Source organism: Myodes glareolus, chromosome 1, assembly GCF_982192425.1.
Source record: "Myodes glareolus chromosome 1, mMyoGla1.1, whole genome shotgun sequence".
Taxonomy (NCBI): domain Eukaryota; kingdom Metazoa; phylum Chordata; class Mammalia; order Rodentia; family Cricetidae; genus Myodes; species Myodes glareolus.
Genome location: NC_142026.1, coordinates 103687145 through 103709458, shown reverse-complemented (window position 1 = coordinate 103709458; position 22314 = coordinate 103687145). Strand labels below are relative to the sequence as shown.

Below are 22314 nucleotides of genomic sequence, written 5' to 3'. Positions count from 1 at the left end.
TAGATGCTGAAGGAGAAAGATACTGAAACCTAAATGGTAAGCCACAGCCTTGTGGTGATATATAGACTAATTAAAATGGTTTACTTTAAGATGTAAAAATTAGCTAGAAATATGCCCGAGCCGTCGGCCAAACAATGTTGTAATGAATAAAGTTTTGTGAGATTATTCCGATCTTGGTGACTGGGAAATGAATACAAAGTCTCCGCTTACAGACTACGGCAGGAGAGAAAATCCTTACTAGCTGTATACTTGATAGAGGATTAGTACACAGAATATATAAAGAATTTGAAAATAGTCAGGGCTTCAAATAATCCACTCAATAAATAACCAAATAAAATAAATATCACTTTAAAATGATGCATCACAGGTAGCTAACATGAATCCTAAAAACCCACAATCCTTAGCCATGGGAGAGTTGGAAGGTATGTGAGATGACAACTGAATCAGACAAGGGTGGAGGAGGAAGTAAACTTGGAATGAATTAGAGTAAACATAATGATACTTTTAAAATATTACAAAGAAATTCAGTATTTTAAATTTTAAAATTCTTTTAATTTTAAATAAATTAATTTTATTTAAAACTAATATAAAATTAATTTTATATTTATATAAATTATATAAATATAGTCATATATAAATAATTTTAAATAAATTAATAATAAAACCTAAATATATTACAAAGTCACAGTATATGTAGGGGTCAGGGATACAGACAAGAATAACTCAACAGATCTGTGTAACAGAACTGAGATCCCGGAAGTAAACACAGAATGGGACGTTATGACAGGGATGACACAGATCAGTAGGTCTTGTTCTCTCAGCGAGTTGGAGGCAAGTAGTCAATACTTTAGAAAGAGAGAGAGAAAAAGAACAACTATTTAAGTTACACCATTCCAAAAAGTTAACTGTAAATGAATTAAAGGACTAAATGTAAGAAGCAATATGTACTTAAGATCAAATACTGAGGTGTGTTTATGAGTGTCATGATGAGTACATATTTTTAAAGAAAGTTATAGATGAGCATGCCTCAGTATATAGTATTTGATGAGTTTGATGACTACACAGTAAAGTATGGAAGATGGGAGACAGAGCAAACACACAAAAGAAAGGTTGGAAGATGACCTGTAAATGGTAAGTTTCATGTGTATATTTAAATGATCTAATTGAATATATTATATAGCTAATCTTGATTGTCAACTTTATTGGGTAGAGAAGACAGTAGCTTATTAAAGCACATGCTTGGGTGTGTCTACAACTGAATTTCCAGACAGCATTAACGTGGTCTGAATGAATATGGGAAACATTATCCCATTGCATGGGGCCCTGGGTGAAATAAAAGAGGACAAGGGAAAGTCATAAGGCAATGTAGCTCTCTGCCTTGAGAAAGGTTTGCAGCATTGAGGATTTTAACCTCTAGATCCTAGGTAACATTTCCCTCCCTCAAGTTGCTTAGGCCAAATATTTTGCTACATTAACAACAGAAAAACCGACACAGAACATGTTAAAATATCTGCTGAAAAACCAACTAAATGTGTATCAGACCAGGTGAATCTTGGATTTCTTTAGTTTTTCTGGTAATCAAGGAAACATCTCTCAACCAAGGTAATGACGCACACGCGACTAGTATGCCTAAAATATAGAAAACTTAACTATTTGATTTGTTAAAGAGTTCCATTTGCATTTGTCTTATTTTGGATTCCTCCATAATTGATCTTTTATCATTCAGAGAAGTGGGTCAGTCAATAGCAGAATGGGTGGTACAGGGAAGGAGGAACAAGAAGGATTTCAGTAACAATGAGGCCTGTCTACCAGGGTCTTGTAGAGAAAAATGCTGGTGGTGGCTGGTCCATTGTTCAGGTGAGTCTCCGAGAGCAGTTAATGGAACACAGGTATCTGACAGGCTGAGAACTGTAATGTGCCTTTAACCATGGTAGCTGGTCTTTGATGATCTCATTCTAAGATCCCTACGTACTGAAAATAAACAGTCCGTATATCTCCAGCTGGAGCTCTCCAGAAACTTCCTTTGCATCATTCCTTAGAATTTTTTTTATCTTATTTTAATCATGTGTGTTTGCATGAGAGTGAGCTGTGTACATTTGAATGCTGTTGCCTACAGAGACTAGAACAAGGTCTGGGATTGTTTAGAGCTGGAGTTACAGGTAATTATGAGCCACCTAATGTGAGTGCTGCTGGGAATTGAATCTGGGTCCTCTTCTAACTGTTATCTCTCTGGGTTCTGCATCTATTTCTTGCAGAGAATCTTGTTCCTTAATTATAAAATTCACTAAAATCTAGCCCATATGCATTCCTTCTGCCCAGATACCCAGAAATGAATTTGAGACTTCCTGCGGTCATACCAGGTTGGAATTCAAATCAATGCCTCTTTGCTCAGCTATCATCAGATAAACTTCTTGTAGTCGATGAGAACTAACACAGAGACCCACAACTGGACAAAGAGAGATTTTGGAACATTCAGTCCTAAATGGGATGTCTTCATCAAACTCCTTCACTCAAAGATTTAAGAGGAAGAGAAGACACAAAGACTGTGAGAGCCAGAGGTGATGGATGACTTCAAGAAGACAGTGTCATCCAAACACAATAAAACTGATGAACATATGAACTCCGAGAGACTGTGGCAGCATCTTTAGGACCTGCGCAGGTTCACATCAGATGGGGTTTCAGTTCTGAAAAGGGAAATGACAGGAGATACCAATCCTAGCCTAGAAGCTATCTGTAATGAACACCTGCTTGCAAATAAAAAAATATTTTTTTTACAATGGAGTCTCACTGGGTATATTAACCATACTGGGTATGTTATTCATGGAAGGCTCTATACCCAGAAGTAGATGGCCTACACAAAATTAACTCAATGATATTTTCATAAAATTTTGTTTCGTATTTCTTTGTTTGAACATTTTTTTCCTATTGGTGTTTTGTTTGTGTATTTTGGTTTCTATTTTTTGTGGTTTTTGTTTTATTTTTCTAGTGTGTGTTTCTTTTTGTTATTGTTTGTGTTTGTTTTTTAAAGGTAAACAAGAAGGTGGGAAGGAGTGAGGATGGGTACTGGGCGAAGAGGAAATGCATGCTTGGAAAATATTGTTTGAAGGTTTTTTTTTCAATAAAAAAAGAAAAAAAAAGTGTCCAAAATTAGGGAAAGGAAGAAATTGGTAGAGTGGATAAAAAAATTAAACTAAAAGAAACAAATGAACAAAATGCAGTACAGGAAACGAAGTTCTAGCAGCAGTAAGATGTACAATCTATTTTCCCATTGCACTCCTGCCTCTCTGGAAAAGAGTATAATGGGTTCAGCTAGATTTTCCTGTTGCTATCTCTGGTCTTAGCAAGCCAGACTGGGCTTTAAGGCTCTTGTCTTAGGCCTTTGGTTATAGAATGAATGCAATCGTCTCCCAGGTACAGAGACAAAGCCTTCTGGGATTCTCAATGTCAGCCCTGGGTTTGAAAGCCACATGCGTGAGCACTAGACATTGAATGTGTCAGGTTCTTTCACCAGAGTCAGTTCCATGTGTCATAAAATGTCCATCCATTTGACATGCAGGTAGAGTGTCTTTCAGAGGAGACAAGCCTTAACAAGATCAGCAAACCCCAAACTCATTTTTTGAATAGTATTTGGAGTTGTGTTTATTTGGAAAAAAAGCATCAGTTTTCAGTTTGCTGACATTACAGAGATAAAAAAAACCTGTATTTCAGCGATCACTATTGCAGCTAAAAGCATTCATCCTGGAGAAAGGAAGCTGTGTAGAAAGACAACAAAAGAAAAGACGAAACAAAATCTGGTGCAGCTGACAGCCCATGGTTGATTTCTATTGGCTAGAACAGTTGCTTGTCATCCCAGACTCATAAGAACTTCCAGACTGAGACTCACTCTCCATCTCATTTTAGTAAATGAGCATTCTTTAATGCAAGAGCTTTTCAAAAGTGTTTGACAGTCTGAATTTCAATTGGAACTGGTGATAATGATGCACATATCATTACTGTCTTGCAAAACTTCTGGGTGTAAGGAAAAGGAGTTGGCCACAAGCAATGGCTCAGAGAATGCTTTTTAAAGCTTTCTTCCTGCGGGAGGAGCACACCAACTACATAGAGTCAAATAGTCAGCCTTGAAAACATACAGAGTGAGTAGGGTATAGTTAAGAATTTAGGAACATGCATATGCATGTATATATGTTTGTATGTATGTGTGTGTACATATGCATGTGTATGTATGCATGTAACAACAATTAAAGAAAAAGAGGCCTTACATTTGAAAGAGAGTAAGGCAGGATACATGGGAGAATTTGGAGGGAGGAAAGGGAAGTGGGGAATAGTGTCATTATATTATATTCACAAAAAATGTGATATTTTAAAAATAAAACATTTTCCCCTTGCCAGAAACCACATCTTCAATTCCTGCCCCGCGATATTCTTGTATCTAAGTTCATTCTTGCTTGTTCTAAAGATTTTTGTTCATTCTGGGTTCCTGTATTGATTTGGAAATGGTTTTCCCTATGAGAGGTCGTAAATTAAACCTTCTCATTGGCTAGTTTATGTTTGCAAACATGACAGTAGACTTATATTACTCCAATACAGACATCACTGAAACAAATCGACTCCCGGGAGGCAGAAGTGGGCTGTAGGGGCTGTGAACATGTCCTGCCCGTTAAGTCCTTTGAAGAAAACATGAGGCAGAATAAAATTTAGGACTAGGGTTATAAAGAAAACTGAGGGGAAAAGGTGTGCCCCTTCTAAAGCAAACACTGTCCACCTTCAACTTTTTCAAGAACCAACATGAGTTTTACAGGCCTTGGTTTGACAAACAAAGCCATAACATCTTCCCAAATATATTATTTCCTTCTATGTAAAGCGAAGAAATGTTTGAATGCATGCTTGGGGAAGCTTGCTTATGTTGCTGATCCTGGAATAAGCTGTGATCCTCTTCCCTCATTAAGAAAGCAGAAATTATGCTAAATGGTTTGTATGGTCTCTTCCAGAATTTAGACTCCTGAAAGTAATATTTTGAATGACATTATCTAATAGAGTCCTTCCATAATGCTATCTACCTAGATATTTTTGCTTACTTTCTAAGAGTTCAAAGCTAGAGTTCATTTAAAATGTCTTTTTGTTAGTTTGTTTTATTTCTCATTTTGTTTTATTACCAGTAATAATTAAAGGTAGCTATCTTACTGTGTTTATTAGGACAGAGGCAGTCATTGTAAAATTTACTACAGTTCTATCTCCACACAATTGAGAAATTTGTTCTATTAAAATTCTATGTATCTTCCAGTGAAAGTGTTAACTAAAACAAGAAAAATAAATATTCAAAACCATTGGCTGCCCTGTAATTTCTTTGTCTACTTGCATGGGTGATTTTTTTTTGCATGCATGTATTTCCTATTTGAATTAATAAATGTATTTTAGTTTGTTATTTCAGGGTTAGCCTCTTGACAGTTAAACCCCATTCAGAAGCAAAACTCAAATCTTTGGTATGACATCTGACATTGATGCCAATGTACTATGGTGGACCCTAAAGATAGATGCAAAAGATTCATTCTGAAATGAACAGGTTTGAGTGCTCTTACTGGGAGGGTCTTGAGCTTTTCTGAATGGTTGTATAAATAGTGAGTTCTTTTTTATTATTATTATTAATACTAGATGTAAATTCCATTCTCTGTCTTATTCTGATTTTTGATAGACCCATGTTTATTATACTCTAGTCAAGGTACCACCAACTGGTTGAGCAGTTGCTTCTTTCTCCTATCAAGCGGATAAAGCAGCACATATTAGAAGGTCTCCAGGAAACTCTTAAGGAGAAACATCTCCGATAACGGGTGAATGTCACCCTTCATTTATCCTTTAAAGCCCTAAGTGAGACTGCCATCCAGTCCTTGGTTTTATTTACTTATAACTAAAGTTTTGGGAGACTCTTCACTAGAGTTCAAACAACAATCATTATCCTCTGATAGAAAAATAAAGTAAATGAAAGAGTAGTTAGATAGTAGTTAGATAGTTTTGATGATTCGGCAAAATGAACAATTGTGTTCACAGGTACTGAGGAGTTCACTGGGTTTTGCTATTGGTTAAAACACATTTTAAAACTAAGTTTCAGCTCCTATTACCTTGCATTTTTTAACCTTCTTGTAAAAATCTCATGTATTCACTACTTCTCCTTTCTTGATAATAACCCTGCCTGCTTCTTTCACTTTTAACACCAACAAGTGATACCTACACTACTTAAGAAATGAATGCTTTCAATTTATCTTCATTTCTTATTTTCACATATAGAGTTAAATGAATTAAGCAAAGTGACACTATTAAGAGGGTAGAGTACCACGTCCCAGGCACTCTTACCCCATGCAGGCAGACAATAACTCAGGATCCATCTATGAAAACAATCCTCTTTGTTAGAAATTCAGGTACCAGTTGACAGAGTCCTGTGCTGCATTTAAATGCAAAACTAGCTGAATCACTAGGAAAATTCAGGGTTTTCACTCAGTCTGTCCTGGAGGTTCAGGAAGTGAGTAGCATGTGTGTGAAAAACTTCTAGCTTCTAGCTACTGTCTTGTTTGTATCTCACTCCTGGCAAGCTGAGGTTCACTGAAAACACAAGTGATGCTTTAGAACATTTTGCACAGACCCAACACAGTCCTTCTTCTGGCCCAGGACACAATTAGAGGGCAAAACACTTAGAACTCCCACCTTTTTCATGGGGAGGAAAAGAATTAGAGTCTGTTTAATAGTCAGGTTGAGGGTGGGTGATTCTGACTGGCTCTTCCAGTGCCTGCTTTTTTGTACTGATGGAAATGGATACACTCTAGGGGATGCTGGTAATAGAGAGAGCTGGGCTGTTTGTGACAACTTCAGAGAACCTGTAGTGTTATCAACACATCTCAAGGGAAGGAGAGATTATGGGTTATTTATAGAGCAACTGTCAAGTTCTTATCAATTGCTAATATTCAAGTAGAATAACAATAAAGACACACCCACAAAAAATGTTGAAGAAGAGTCTCTAATCTTTGTGCAGTGGGCTATTTGGGGGAAGATCCTTCCCTATACAATGCCAGTTCATGGTCATTGGGAAAAGGTTCTGTGTTTTCCCATGGGATGAAAGTCACAAGGTATACAGAGAAATAAGATATCACGGCACATGAACAAAACGTACCCACAGAAACTAATCCTAGGGGCATGATTGTACATGAAGTATCTGACAAATAATTCAAAACAGTCATCATAAATAAGCTTCCAATCTTGTAAAAATTATATGTGAGCCAAATGAGAATATTTACAAACAGATGAAAAGACAGAAAAGGAACCAAACAAAAATGGGAGCTGAAGAATGCAATAATTAAATCGACAGATTCATTAACAGGCTCCAGCATATAAACTGAGTTTCACATAACATTCACAAACTCAAAGAGAAACTATTTCAAATGATACAGAGAGGGGAGCAAAACAAAATACTGAGGGCAGCCAAAGACAGCAAAAGAACATCAGGGAGTTTCAAAGAGTACTCTTTTAAGACCCACCTTCCTGTCTGCTCCTTTTATCAAACAGAGAGGCATTCTGACAGACTTTCCTTTCTTCTCTTCCTTCTTCCAAAAACTCAACCAAACAGGTTAAGGACACGGCTCAGAGTTAAATATTATAAAGCAGAAATACAATTGATTGACAAGATTCAGAAGCAGAAATAATTTAGCAAAATAACGCATACGAGTTGTTGCCCAAAAATTCCTCTTAATGCCTTCAACAGGTGAGGGAGATAGAAGCAGGTCCCACATTAAACATGGTTGCAGACAACGAAGGCAGGGAATGATTTCATGCTTGATATTCCTAAGCACCATCACTATAATGATGAAAGCGAAGATAATGGGAGCAGCTTCCCTACCTGGCTTACAGGGCTTGATAGCCTCCATTAGCTAGGGACATGCATCACTGCAGACCTGTGAATCTCTCATCTAAGTTCTCAGGGTTTTAGAGCAATATCTGTAAGTACTGAGAAAGGGTGTTAATGAGGCCCCAAAAGATTGTCATTGGAATGTTCTTCTTCATAATAAGGATCTGGCCACTGGTATAGGCATTAAGAATGACACTCTACCATACTTCATAAATATTTAGAGTTCTCTTTTTAAACATCAATGTTCATTGTTGAGATAAAGCCAAATATTACGCAGTATTTGATGTTCACTTTAATGCTAAAGTCCACTGTCCTCTGTGTTTAATTAATTTCGATATGTAATTGCCTAGATAATTCAATTATATATATATTCCAGCTCACCTAGAAAAGCTCAACATGAAATGGTAATTTTGGTTTCTGGGGCTAGAATCAACAGCCATTAAGAGAACAAGGAACAGCGCCTCTGAGCAGCACCATGGCAGTCAAGAACAAATGCATGAAGAAAGGGAGCAGGAAGGAAGTCAAGCAGGAAGGGGTTGGTCCACCTTCTAAGAAAGACTGGTACAATGAGAAAGCTCTGTGAAACTTTTTATTAAAGTCATTTGAAAAACACTACTCATAAGGATTTAAGGAACCAAAATCCATCCGATGACCTCATGGGTTATTTATTTAAAGTCAGACTTGCTAATCTGCAGAACAACGAATTTGCATTTAGGAAATTCAAGCTAATTACTAAGAATGTTAATGTCAAAACCTATCCAACGAACTTCCACGTTGCGGATCTTACCTGAGACAAAATGTGTCCCATTGTCAAAAAGTGGCAGGTTGTGATTAAAGCTCATGCTGGTGTCAGGACAAGAGCTGGTTATTTGCTCCACCTATTCTCCATTGGCTTCACTAAAAGGAAAATGCAACAATCAAATACACAAGATGTGCTATGTGCAGCAGCAACAGGTCAGCCAGATATGGAAGAAGATGATGGAAATCATGACTCAAGACAAGCAGAGAAATGACTTGAAGGAAGTGGTTAGTAAACAGCATTGGAAAAGACACAGAAAAGTCTTTCCAGTCCATTTATCTTCTTCGTGATGTCTTCATTAGAAAAATAAAAATGCCAAAGGTCCCAAGTTTAAATTGGGAAAACTCATGGAACTCCATGATGAAGGTGGTAGTTTTGAAAAAACTACTGGGGACAAGACAGGTGTTAAAGTTGGACAAGATGATGTGTACATGGACTATTAGCCCAAGAATCTGTTTAAAATCCAGATTTTAAATAGTTATAAGAAAATACTATTTGTGGTGATTAAAAAGAGAGAATGAAGTCATTTTTTTTTTAACTGAGAAAATAGTGTACATAAAATACTCTGCATGCCAGCCTCAAGATTCTAAACATCAGGTGGTCTAGTTCCAGTAGGATTTGAACAGGATGAGCTACACAGATTTTCTGCCTGGGAAGGAATGGGTTAGTGAAGGAACAGATTGTCAATTAAGCATGAGTTGAAAGTTGAGCGTTCAGAAGATCCTGAACTTATGCCTCACATTTCAAGAAACAGATCCTGAGGAAGAACAGAAATAGATGAAGGCTGGAGATACGAAAAAAAAACTTACATAAGCCAAGTGCATGAGTTTCTCTACCCATGTCACTGGCTCACGTAAATGCCAGACATCATTTTATATCCAGCCTAGATATAGCAGACGTTGGCATTTAAGTATAGATTGCTATGAGAGAAAATTGCCCTTGAATGAGAAAGGAAGTTTACTAGTGAGAAAAATGGTTTTCCCCAGTTAACAGTTGAAACCCCAATAATAAAAATGTTTTCAAGCAGAGGTCATAGGGTGGGGAAAGGGAAGAGCTCTAATGATACCTCAGATCCCACCTAAAAATGAAGAAAATCAGCTTCAGTTCAAATTGCAGTGTGTGGGCTGTGTACATAGAACAGTCTCCTCCCTCTTGCCTAAAACCTCAGGCTTCATGGTAAATGGGACAAATCACATCATTCGTAGTTCTGCTCTGCTTGCTACAGCTGCTGGCTGCAGGTGGTGCCCTAAAAATATATTGTTTGTTTATTTCGTGTTGTAGCAGTCTCCAGAATGGTCCCGAAAAGCGCAACTGCTCTCTTCCCTTTGTGTTGGTGAATCGCGTGATGAAAGACTAAGGCCTCTGCCAAACCCAGCGTGAAAAGGCCAAAGAAGAGGCCCAGGTACTGCTTGAGGCTCAGCTTCCGTGAAGTTCCATTTTCTTTGGCTTCGTGAAGCAAAGCTGACAAGCAGACTATCTGTCATCAGAACTCCTTGACTGGGTCTCAGGGAAGCAAAGCCAAGCTACAAACTGCCTTTGTTGGGAGAATAATTGAGCGAGCTGCTCTGGAGATTAACATTTGTAAGCACATGGGAAAGAAATGAGAAAAAAAACAATCAATAATATATCACAGAAGCAAAATCAAAACAGAGATGAATCCAGGTAAATGTTCACGCAGATTATTTAAATAGAGCGTCTAATGATTTTTAGTCTAATAACTTGCGTGATAAAATAGTTTTTCCAGTCAAACTGGCAGAGCACTCAAGGGTTACACTGTTACCTCACAAGGCAACAATTTATATGTAAAACCGTCTTCCACACTATGTTCAAAATAACAATACATGAGGTGCACATTATCCATTAATACTATTTTTGTCATTTTTCTTTAGGCGAGTCTCAAAACTATAAACTTCCCCCAAGGTAAGGATTTATATGATCTAATTGGTACAAAGACAAAATTGACATCTGTAATTTCATGCCAAGTAACTTTTGGCAAGGCATTTCTTGCTATTGAAAAATAAAAATAAAAGAACCAATGGAATTCTGAAAAAAAAAGATTTTCAAATCTACAGGATAATTAAAATGTAAACTAAGAACGTTTGTATAAAAATATTTCAAAAACCTGTTTTCTTCTAGCAACTGAGTCACTAAAGGCTTTTTAAAATTTAGTGCATAGAAATACATTTAGATTATTTACACGAGAAGAAACATGTTACCTAAAGACTGGACTTCTAGTCAGCTCCCATGACACTCTTAATTCTTGTGGGAATATATAATATAATATTAATTATATATAATAATATATAATATAATATTATTACATATTCTATATGTGCATGGGATATATATGGTACATCCAATTTGATCATGATTCCAAATTACAGAAATAGGGATCGATGATGTTTATCCTAGCAGAAATGGGGAAGAAAAGACTGAAGAGAAAAAAATGGAGTTCCAACATCAGGAAATGAGAGGCAGACAGAAACAGATCAATGGAAGAAGGCAAAGGAAATCGAAAATGTTGAAAAAAATCATTCATAGGTTAATTCAAATGAAAGACATAGACTGGACAGTGGAAATATAAGAAGAAATTTTTGAGTTGTTTCAAGAAAAAGAATTTAAGCAAGTGGTGGTAGAGGACAAGCCATTAATCCCAGCACTCAGGAGGCAGAGGCAGGCGGATCTCTATGAGTTCAAGGTCAGCCTGGTCTACAAAGTGAGCACCAGGAGTAGGACAGGCGGGGCTACACAGAGAAAATCTGTCTTGAGAAACAAAACCAAAACAAAAAAAGGAAAGAAAAGTAAAGAAGAGCTTAAATGCACGGTGAGTAGAAAGGGAGGAGTTAGGAAGGCTATGTCCATTTGAGAAAGTAACCTGCAAATGCTAACCCCAGACTAGTGAGAGGTGGTCAAGTGTCCCCTCATGTGGAGGTCGCAGTCTCTGCTATTACCCCATCCGTCATGCCCCGTAGTCACACAGCTCCTTGTTCACACTTGTACCTATCTTAACCTCTCATCTGAGTGACTATTGCTGCTGCTTCCTCCTCCTGCCTCATCCTGTGTAGAACAGCGGTTCTATTGATTAAGCTGGAGATGCTCTGTGCATATGTAGGAGATACACACTCACTATATACATGCTCTCCTCCCAAGAACTGAGGTTGCAGGAGTAGGGCACAAAGCTTAACTCATCGCTATTGCTCCAGGGATATAAATCATTTCCGTCTGCAGTTACTGTTCAGAGACTGAATGACGGTGACACCGTTTCTAGCGCTAAGCAGGTGAAGAGGAATGTACATTTTCAATCTAAATCTTTACGTTTAACCTACTCGACTTTAAGCCACTTTTTGAAAATGGAATCTTTTATCAAGTTTGTAGCAAGGTTCCCAGCAGTTTTGGCCACCATTTTCAAATTTCCTAATAATGAGCTTCCTTTGATATCTTTTTTCTATAATATTGCATTCATAAACAACATTAATACGTTTGGGAAGTAAGTATGTTGCTCAAAAAAAACACAGATAAGTAAATCATTGTCATTGAACTTCTCTCTGCTTCAGCGCACAATTCCCTGGATTACATAATCGTGGTAAACCTACTAAAAAACATTTGACTAATAGGATAGCATGAAATTATAGTATGGATGAGTTGTGTGCTTAGGCATTTAAAATAGGAGAATCTTCTCTATCTGCCTGTAGAAATGATGAAGTTGTAGAAAAGTTGGAAGAGTGACAGTGAATGAGACGAACGAGCAGAAGGCATCGAGTAGCAAGAGGAAAAAGGATGCCTAAAAACAAGTTCAAAATGAATGAACCAAGCTCTAGAGATGGAATTGTTGAGACTCACTGAAAGAGAACAGAGAGATTCGTACATTGCAGGACAGAAGAGGAGATAAAGGGACTGAAAATATTCTTGGAGCTGTGACACTCTGGGCTTCCTATCACTGTAAAGAGGTAACTGAAGTCCTCAATGGAAGCATATTGTTCAGCATGAGCACAGTCATGTCAAGAACGCCAGTATCTTAGACCTACGGGAAATGTTAAAGCCTTCGTCTGGTAAGTGTGGAAGTCGGTAGTGTGTGCAGAAAATGTCACCACAGTTTTCTCTCTACCCTTGTTTACAGTCTGAAGACTGCTTTCCTAAAGGGATTAATCAAACCTACCTTTTTTTTGTCTGCTGTCTACAATACCCTCACCTTCTCGTTCTGCTGTATGCAGTAAACCACCTCCCTATTCATCTCTATATAACAATTAGCATGAGTTTTGGCGGTGCATTGGCAGTGGCTTCTGCAGACCACCAAATTCCCGATTTCCTGTGCATGTCTTCCTCTTTCTGTCCTTTCTTCTTTCCTTCAGCACCCCATTTTGGTCAATCCCTGAAACCATGCAAGGCTTGCAACATCAGGACTTGGGAACCAGATATGAAACAGGTTTTAACTCAGACACTCATGTGACAGCCGCTTCTCTGGGTAGAATCCAGTCATTGTACAGTGAGAAAGAGAAGACTGGGAGTTATAAACTTAGTAGCATCCAACGTTGTGAGCTTGACTCATGCTCATTAATTAAGATGAACTTAACATGATTGGTGAGAGTAGATAGAGACAAAGGCTAAGAGGAAAAAGAACAGAATCAGAAAACCTGCAGTCATAATGGCATGAGGAGAAAAATCGGGGAAGTGACCAGGCCCAGGAATCATGCATCTTGCTGAACAGAAGGATATGTGGGCTAACAACAGTTTAAGTCCTATTTATAAGACTGATAAAAGTGAAAGATACAGACAGAATATCACAGATGGTTCCTTCCTACTGTGTAAACATTATTTAGCTTTAGTGTATTTGCCCATATTTTTATTCCTTTTCTCTCAAGTATAGCATGCCAAACAATAAATTATCTTTCACATATGGCTGTCAGTACAAATCATGTTTATATCCTTCCTTTGAGAATTCATTGCTCTTATTTAAAAACAGAAACACATCTTACTATGTTTTTCTACCACTATATTTAGACAGTCTGGTGAAGAGGAGAATGCCACGAAATATTTATGCCTAAGATTTCTGTATTATATTAATTGATTCGGACTAGAATGACATCCTAAATAAAAGTGACATTACAAATGAAGAGAATAACCTGTTATTCCAGGTCAATAGCTTGTAATTATTTCTACAAAATACTATGAAAATCCTACAAAATAATATTGGTAGATATTAACATGATTGCTTATTTTGGAGACACTTGTGACTCAATACAATTAATTTAGTTCTGAAACAGTTTTTTGATTATAAAGGTAAGTGTAAGAAATATGATCTGAAAGGAGTTCATTGAACGATATGCTGTATAGTTTTCACTTAAACCTCATGTGATTAAGAAAACACGACTATTTGTGACTCATGGTCTATAATCCTTACTGTCATCTTAAACGTATTTATATTTTTATTCTCGGCTTCCAAATGTTGTCATAATTAAGATGATGAACTTGGAGGCCAGGTGAGCTTTTCAAATATTCTACCCGGAAGCAGCTCTCGTACATGGGTGGCAATATCTGATGAAGGACAAGGCAGGCTGATGAAGCTGCCAACAGAAAGTCATATTACATTGATTTTTGGAATCTGAGTTCTACCTGTGGAAGAGGTAAATGTAGTAGTATTTGCCTATTTCTGCACATCACTGTGAGTTAATCTGAAAAGTTAATAGTTCCAAAAGGAACTGAGCTATGGCTCAGGAGAAAATAAAGGATGCTCTCTCATTTATTCTCAGGGCAAATTCTTTAACATTTAGTTCACAATTACAAAATACTTTATTATACAACTGGTGGTAAGATTTAAGGATGGGTGCTCCAAGACTGTGAGTATCAGCCCTTCTATTTCTCAATTTGCAAATAGGGAAAACCAGAGAAAGTTAGTAACAAACAAACCCCACTCCTGAGGCTATTTGAGTTCTTGCACTGTTTGCCCCCATGATCACAGACTCATTGACTAATTTCAAAGGATACACAAAGCAATAAGCAAAATGAATGAAAGGACCAGATGAAAGAAGCTAAATTCCACTTACTTATCCCAACCAGTAGTATTTGTTACTATTCAGAGGTAGTACATTTGGGGTCCTAAAATCAGTTTAGAACTTTTGTTATTTTTTAAGTTTGGAGCACATTGGTTGTTCCAGAGAACATCTTCTGATTCCATTTCTGTTTTCTTTTTTAACCTTGGGGGAAACTAAGTGTTTACACTCAGATTTGCTTCTTTTCCCCACATGTTTTGAATATTTATATGAACTATAGTGATGCTGCAAAACACATTTGTTTACTGAGTTACTAGCCTTTACATGATCTCTCCATCTGAGGTCCCAGGAGAGCAGAGCTGGAGCAATACTCCTAAAAGACTTCAGCAATGCAGAGATGTGTCCCAACTGAGTCTACCAACAATGGGTACAGCCCAGCATTGCAGAGATGTGTCCCAACTGAGTCGACCAACTATGGTACAGGCCAGCATTGCAGAGATGTAGCCCAACTGAGTCTACCATCTCTAGGTACAGATCAGCATTACAAAGATGTGTCCCAACTGAGTCTACCAACTGTGGGTACAGGTGACAACTGAGCCCTGACAAAATTGTTATACTTCTAACAACTGAACCCTGTCTCCCAGGACATCTAACAACTAAACCCAATATTCTGCAGTCATGTGACAACTGAACCCAGTACTTCAAGTCTTTCTAACAACTGAGCCCCATCTTGCAGAGTTTCTACAAGCAGAGCGAGAACTGTGGTATATCTAACTGTGTAGATGGAGAGAGCGCTTGTTGGTTCCCACTGCCGAGAACTGAAATAATCACACAGAAACTATATTAATTAAAACACTGCATGGCCTATTAGCTCTAACTTCTTATCGGCTAACTCTTACATTTAAATTTATCACATCTCCATTAATCTGTGTTTTACCATGTGGCAGTGGCTTACCAGCAAAGTTTCAGGATGTCTGACTCTGACGGTGGCTCCATGGTGTCTCTCTGACTCTGCCCTTATTTCTCCCAGTATTCAGCCTAACTTTCCCTGCCTACCTAAGTTCTGCCCTGCAGAACTTAGTTCTGGTCCAAAAAGTTCTGGTCCAAAGCAGTTTCTTTATTCCTTAATGGTAATCACAGTACACAGAGGGAACTCCCACATTATAACTGAGTCCAACAGAGTACGTACATCAAACACTAAGACCTAGCATGAGAGTTGCTAGCTATTGATGGAGCTGGGAGAAAAGAAAGAAGCTTCCTGTGCTGATCATTTTCCCATGGAAGGAACTAGGAGTTTTGTCCTAAGAAGGTAAGTACTTTTTGATCTTTAACACTAGACTAGGAAACTGTAGTCTCGGCTCTCAAATCCAGATCCATGTCAAATGTCTAGTTACTACTGAAATGTAGTGAATGCAGTGTAGATACAAAGGTTTTTTGATAATACACTATTTCTGTACCAGGCCTGAATGAATGAAAGTGTTTCTGAAGACCTAGAAAAAAATATGGTGGAACAATCAATACTGTATGGCCACCCTTGAGTTAGGGCTGCAGTTTTCCTAAACAGGGCTGTGTGTCCATCTAGATATTAGATAGATAACCTACTTCCTGAATTGAGCTGTGGTCCACCTTAGTAGAAGGGTTTTGACTTTCCTGACTGGATTTCATGTGTTTCTAGGGAACTCAGGGCTTTAGACTCACTCACTATCTGAGTGAAGAGAAAAGGAAGACACTGCTTTCTAGACAAAACTCTGAAGATGAAAACCACCCAAGACTATACTGTCAGTGTGTATACACAAAATTATTATAGGTTTTAGAAATGCCTATTTCAGGGTAACACTCGGAACTGCTTTAGAGAATTGTTCATTTCTGCTCACACATGGCATGACAACTATCAAATAAAAAATTTACCTGAAATCTATGTATATTAGAGATTATTACTTGATATTTTTCACCATTAGTTGAGATTGCAACCTTGTGGAAAACTAATTGATCATATATGCATCTATTTATTTCTGAATGCATTCTGTTCCATGGGTTTGTATGTTGGTCAATATGGCAGTACTACACAATTTTAATCTCTATAATATTGTAATATATATTAAAAACAGAGAGACTGATATGAATAGTTTTATTACTGTAAAGATTATTTTGATTATTCAGGGTAAATTATGGTTTCATATAATCTTTAGGGTTGTTTATTAAATTTTTATAAAAAACTGCTCTGAAGCATATGATGTTTATCCAAATGTTTTCTTGGTAATATTGTCTAATTTATCTGACTGCAAAAAAACTTGTATATTAGCACACTAAATACTATATTTTAAGTGTATCTATTTTGTTGCTATTTTAAATATATGATATAATCTAAATTTTATGTTTTTTTAAAAATCATGTTGGGGATCAATTTCAGTCATTCAAATATGCTAGTTCCACCACTGAGATACACTGCTTTGCCCGGTAGTGTGATTTAGAACTTAGTCTTTTATTTAAAAGCATGGGTATAGAAGTCACTCTTCACAGGCTGCCCTCTCAGCCTACAGAGTCCCCTGAAACTCAGCTGACACTCATGGTCTAGACCCAGGGGGCTCTGATTCTTCCTCCATTTTCATCTCCAGCCATCCCTCATAGCCCAACTCTGTTCTTCTGTGACTCCCGATCTTCTGCAGACCTACTCCCTGCCTGTGACCTCGCCACTACACGTTATTGGGACTTGATAAACTATCTGTGCTTTCTTCTGCCTTCTCCATCCTTGTCCTCTAGGATATTTTTTGTCTTGCCACTTCACACCTTAGCCCCTCCTTCTAGCCCATTTCCATTCCTTTGGGGACCTTCTGTCATTTGTGACCAAATGTAGGAAACCCTTAGTTCTGCTTTTGCTATGCTCCGTGGAACTGAACCTGCAATATGACCTATGAAACCAAGGAGTCTGCACCCTTCTCCTACCTGCTTACTTAACCCCCACCTCTTCCACTGAATTGCTAGGGTACTGCTCAGAGCCTGAACCTAGAGTTCTAACCAGAGCATTGGATCTGAGACTAGTCAGATATGAACCCTTAAACCTAGAAGAATCCAAGACTGAAAGTCAAGCACCATTATGCTGGTCCACAACTTGACAGATTAAGGTGATGGTAGTGAAAGAACTGAACACCCACCTTACAAAGGCAAAAACAAATGTCCATACCAAGAAACCACAAACCTTATAACTCCAGATGGCTAGACCTTAACCCTAAAATGTGAACATGAACAACTAAGACAATATGCCTTATACAGAGGCTAGCATCTCTATTGTTATTTCCTCCCCCAAAAGGCAGTTTAGTTGAGGTACAAGACAAGGACTCAAAACATCAACTATGAATATATATGTTCAGGAACCTTTAAGAGGCTATGATTATACGTCTCAAAAAAGATCATGAAAACATAAACAATTGCATGAAATAATGAAAACTATTCAAGTTATGAAAACAAAATTTGGCAAAAAATAGTATTTCTAAAGGAAAAGTCAAACTTAAGTAAATTGCAAAAGAAAAAACTCAATGGAAAACCTTGGAACAGATTAAATGAAGCAGAAGAGAGAATTTCAGGTCTTGTAGACAAGGTAGAAGAAATGTATAGCTAAAAAAAAGTTAAATCTAAAAAAAGCCAATCACAAAACATCCACAAGATGTAGAACACTATGAAAAGACCAAACCCATAAATAATAGATACAGAGGAAGGAAAAGAAACCCAAAGCAAATATGCAGAAGTTATTTTTAACAAAATCATAGAATAAAATTTCCCAAATCTAAAGAAAGAGAAGCTTATAAAGTTGCAAGGACACCAAGAAGACAGGACCAAAAAAGAAATTCCCTGTGACATATAATAATCAAAATAAGCATACAGACGGAAGAAAGAATGTTAAAACCTGCATGGAAATAAAAAGGACTAAGCCACATGAACAGACTCATTAGAAAACACTTGACTTTTCAATGGAAACTTTTAAATCTAGAAAAGCCTACACCGATGTTGTACAGGCTCTGAAAAGATTAGAGATACCAGCCTAGACTACTATACCCAGTAAAAGTATCAGCCATGATCAGAGGAGAAAGAAAAAATATTTTACGACAGAAAAAAATACATAACCAATTTCTATCTATGAAGTCAACTCTACCAGAAAGAAAATTTGGATCTGAAGAGACAGTTAAATATACCAAAGAGTACACGGGAATAAACTCCAGAGTGGTTAATCAAAAGAGGGCTAAAACAATAATAAAAACAATAAAACCACAACAAAATAACAGGAATTAAGAAACACTGCTCAACAATAACACTCAATATTAAGTTACAAATCCCACAATGAAAAGACATAAACTAGCATAGCAGGTTTGATTAGAACACAGGACTCATCTTTCAGCTGTCTCCAAGAAGTACACATTACCATCCCCTTGATAGTGGACAGACACTAGAGATAAGACAGATAGCACTTTAGGGTAAGAGGATGGAAACAGCAGTCCAGGCAAATGAAACAAGAAGCAAGTAGGCATAGCTACTTTAATATCTGATAAATAGTCTTCAAACAAAACTGATCAGGAGAGATAGCGATGTACACTACATACTCATAACACATAAAAAAGAACCACCAAGAAATACTGCTACAGCTAAAATGAAATATTGACCCAAACATAATGATGGTGACCGCAGTACCTCTATCTCACCAACAAATAGGCTATACCAGATCAACTCTGGAGTTAAATAATGTCATAATCAAATAAACCTAGCTGTCATCTAGAGATCATTCCTTTCAGACACTAAAAATTGTACTGTCCTCTCAGTACCCCATGGCACTTTTTTCCAAAATTGACCACGTACTAAGATGCAAAGCAAATCTTAACAAATCTAAGGAAATGGAAACAATTTCCTCCATCCAATCTGTCTATCATGGATTACAGCTGAATATCAACAACAGTAAAAACAGCAGAAAGTACATAGCTCATGGAACCTAAAGAACTTGCAATTAAATGAAAATTGAATTAAGATGAAATCAAGAAGGAAATTACATTTTAGGAACTGAATGAAAATGAAAACATAACATTATAAGACACAATGAATGCAGTTCTAAGGGAAAAGTTAAAATCATTAACCATCTACATTGGCAAATAATCTAGAGAGCTCTGTTAATAACTTAATGATGCACTTGAAAGCTTTAAAAAAACAATGAGAAATAGCACCCCAAAATAGTAGATAGGAAGAAATAATCAAACTTAGGCTGAATACTAATGAAATAGAAACAGCAACAACAAAAAACAATACATGGAATAAAACAAATTCAAAGGAAGAGAGAGAGAGAAGACTCAAAGTAATACAATTAGAGATAAAAAGAAAGAACAAGGGCACCAAGGAAATTCAAATAATCATAAGGATATACTTTATGATACAAAAATTCAAGTCACACATAACAGTTTTCTAATTAAATTTCCACTCTACATGACAGAAATCACTCCTGATACTGAAAAGTTAGTCACATACCCAGAATTAGTGAAGTCACAAAGTTTGGAGGAGAACCTACAAGTGCCATTTGCCAAACTTGAATAATCCCTAACTGCTTTATAAACATTCGTCCTTATACTCGGAGATAAGTGCAATTCTCAACCTTCAGTAAGGAAGCTTGCAAGAGACAGAGGCCACTACAGAAAACCATAACAGGTCAAAACACACATGTGTGCAGCTCAGTCCCAAATAATATATCCAACTACCAGACATACTAATGGAGAAAGGGGAAATTCATCAGGCCTCTATCCTAGAGAAAGAACTTCAGGCAATAAGAGAATGCTCAGAGTAAGATAAGTAGTTTTCCTCAGAAAAGAGCATACTGTTTGGTTATACAATACCAAATGGTCATTTGTGAAGATATATGCCTAAAAGTCACATTACACAGACTGAGAAGCTTGTATTCACATATTTGTGGATGCTCACAAGCATGCAGGAACACATGTGCACACAGACTCTCACTCACAGTTAAGAAAAAAAGGCTATAAATTTGAGAAAGACAAGACAGAAAATATAGCAGGGATATGAATGGGAGAGTTTGGAGGGAGGAAAGGGAAGGGGGAAATGATGTAATTATATTATAATCATCCTTAATTAAATAACTTAAACACAACCCACCAAACTGGAAAACCTAAAATAAATGAATGCAATTCTTAATATATACAAACCACCAAAGTTAAATCAAGGTGAAACAAACAATTTAAACAAATCTATAATCCTAGTAAAACATTTTCAGCAACTTAAAAAATCTCTCAATTAAAATATATGCCCAGGGCCACATGGATTCATCTCAGAATCCTACCAGTCTTCCAGAGAAAAATTAATACCAATACTTCTCAAATTATTCTGCAAAATAGAAACTGCAGGGAGAGTTCCATTTTTAAGAAGTCACTGCTGTGGGATAATGCTCTTGTACCCTGTAAAGATTTGTAATTCATATTGGTTTAATTAAAAACTGATTGGCTAGTAGCCAGGTAAGAAGTCTAGGTGGCATGACCAGGCTAGGAGAATTCGGGGGAAAAGAAAGGTGTAGTGGTATTTCAGTTGTATTTTAATAAATAAAAACTGCCCATTAGATCTGTGAGTAAAACAGTCCCACTGTTCGGTCTTACAGACCAGGTTACGGTAACACACACCTTTAATCCCAGTAACCACAACGACACCACACACCTTTAATTTCAGTAGCCACACTCATTGCCATAAAGATCAGGTTGTACATGCCTTTAATCCCAGCTCTAGAAAGGAATATAAGACAGGGGAAAGACAGCTCTCAGACACAGTCTCATTCTGAGATTATGGGAGGCAGGATTGCCATTTCAAACTGAGGTAGAGGTAAGAGCCAGTGGCTTGCTATTTTGCTTTATGGATCTTCAGGTTGAATCCCAATTTCTGACCCTGAGCTTTTATTAATCGTGCTTCAGAAAGGTTCAGTCTGCAGTCGCCACCTAGATGCAGAGGAAACAAGATGAAAATGCTGCACTGGATAAGGTGCCAAGCCATGTGGCTGAAACATAGATAAGAATAATGGGTTAATTTAAATTACAAGAGCTAGATAAAAATAAGCCTGAGCTAATAGGCTAAACTATAAGCCTCTGTGTGTTTCTTTGGGACTGAACGACTGTGGGACCATGTGGGACAGAAACTTCCCTTTACAAATTGTGGCAAAATATTTGGCAAGAGCTTCGGCATAAAGTCTGAAAGAGCAAGTAAAGTAGCAACATGTACACACACACACACACACACACACAAAACAAACTAAACAAAATAAAACAGACAACACATTAGCTTCCCGAAATGTAAATGACAAACACAAAGAAAGAAACTAGGGTAGCAAAATCTTTTATAGTAGGTTCAAAACCATCTTGGAATAACTAACAAAGTAAGTGAAACACTTGTATGCTAAAACCTTTAAGACATTGAAGATTCAAAGTGGGAAAGATCTCACATGCTAATGATACAGTAGGATTAATACTTTGAGAATGATCATCTTGCCAAACATAGGCTATAGATTCAGTGCAGTTTCTACCAAAATCCCCACACAGATCTTCACAGAAAGTGAAAAAAAAATAAACTTCATATGGGAACATAGGGTAGCCTAATCAATTATGAATAATAAA

General features: G+C 37.1%; 1 protein-coding gene and 1 pseudogene across 2 annotated transcripts in view; one reads left to right on the top strand and one right to left on the bottom strand.

Moving 5' to 3' along the window:
- Nkain2 (sodium/potassium transporting ATPase interacting 2) overlaps positions 1–22314 on the bottom strand; it is a 1053674-nt gene that overhangs the window by 166046 nt on the left and 865314 nt on the right. The gene's annotated exons all lie outside the window — the stretch shown is intronic.
- On the top strand, positions 8364–9130 carry LOC125394389 (small ribosomal subunit protein eS1 pseudogene; annotated as a pseudogene).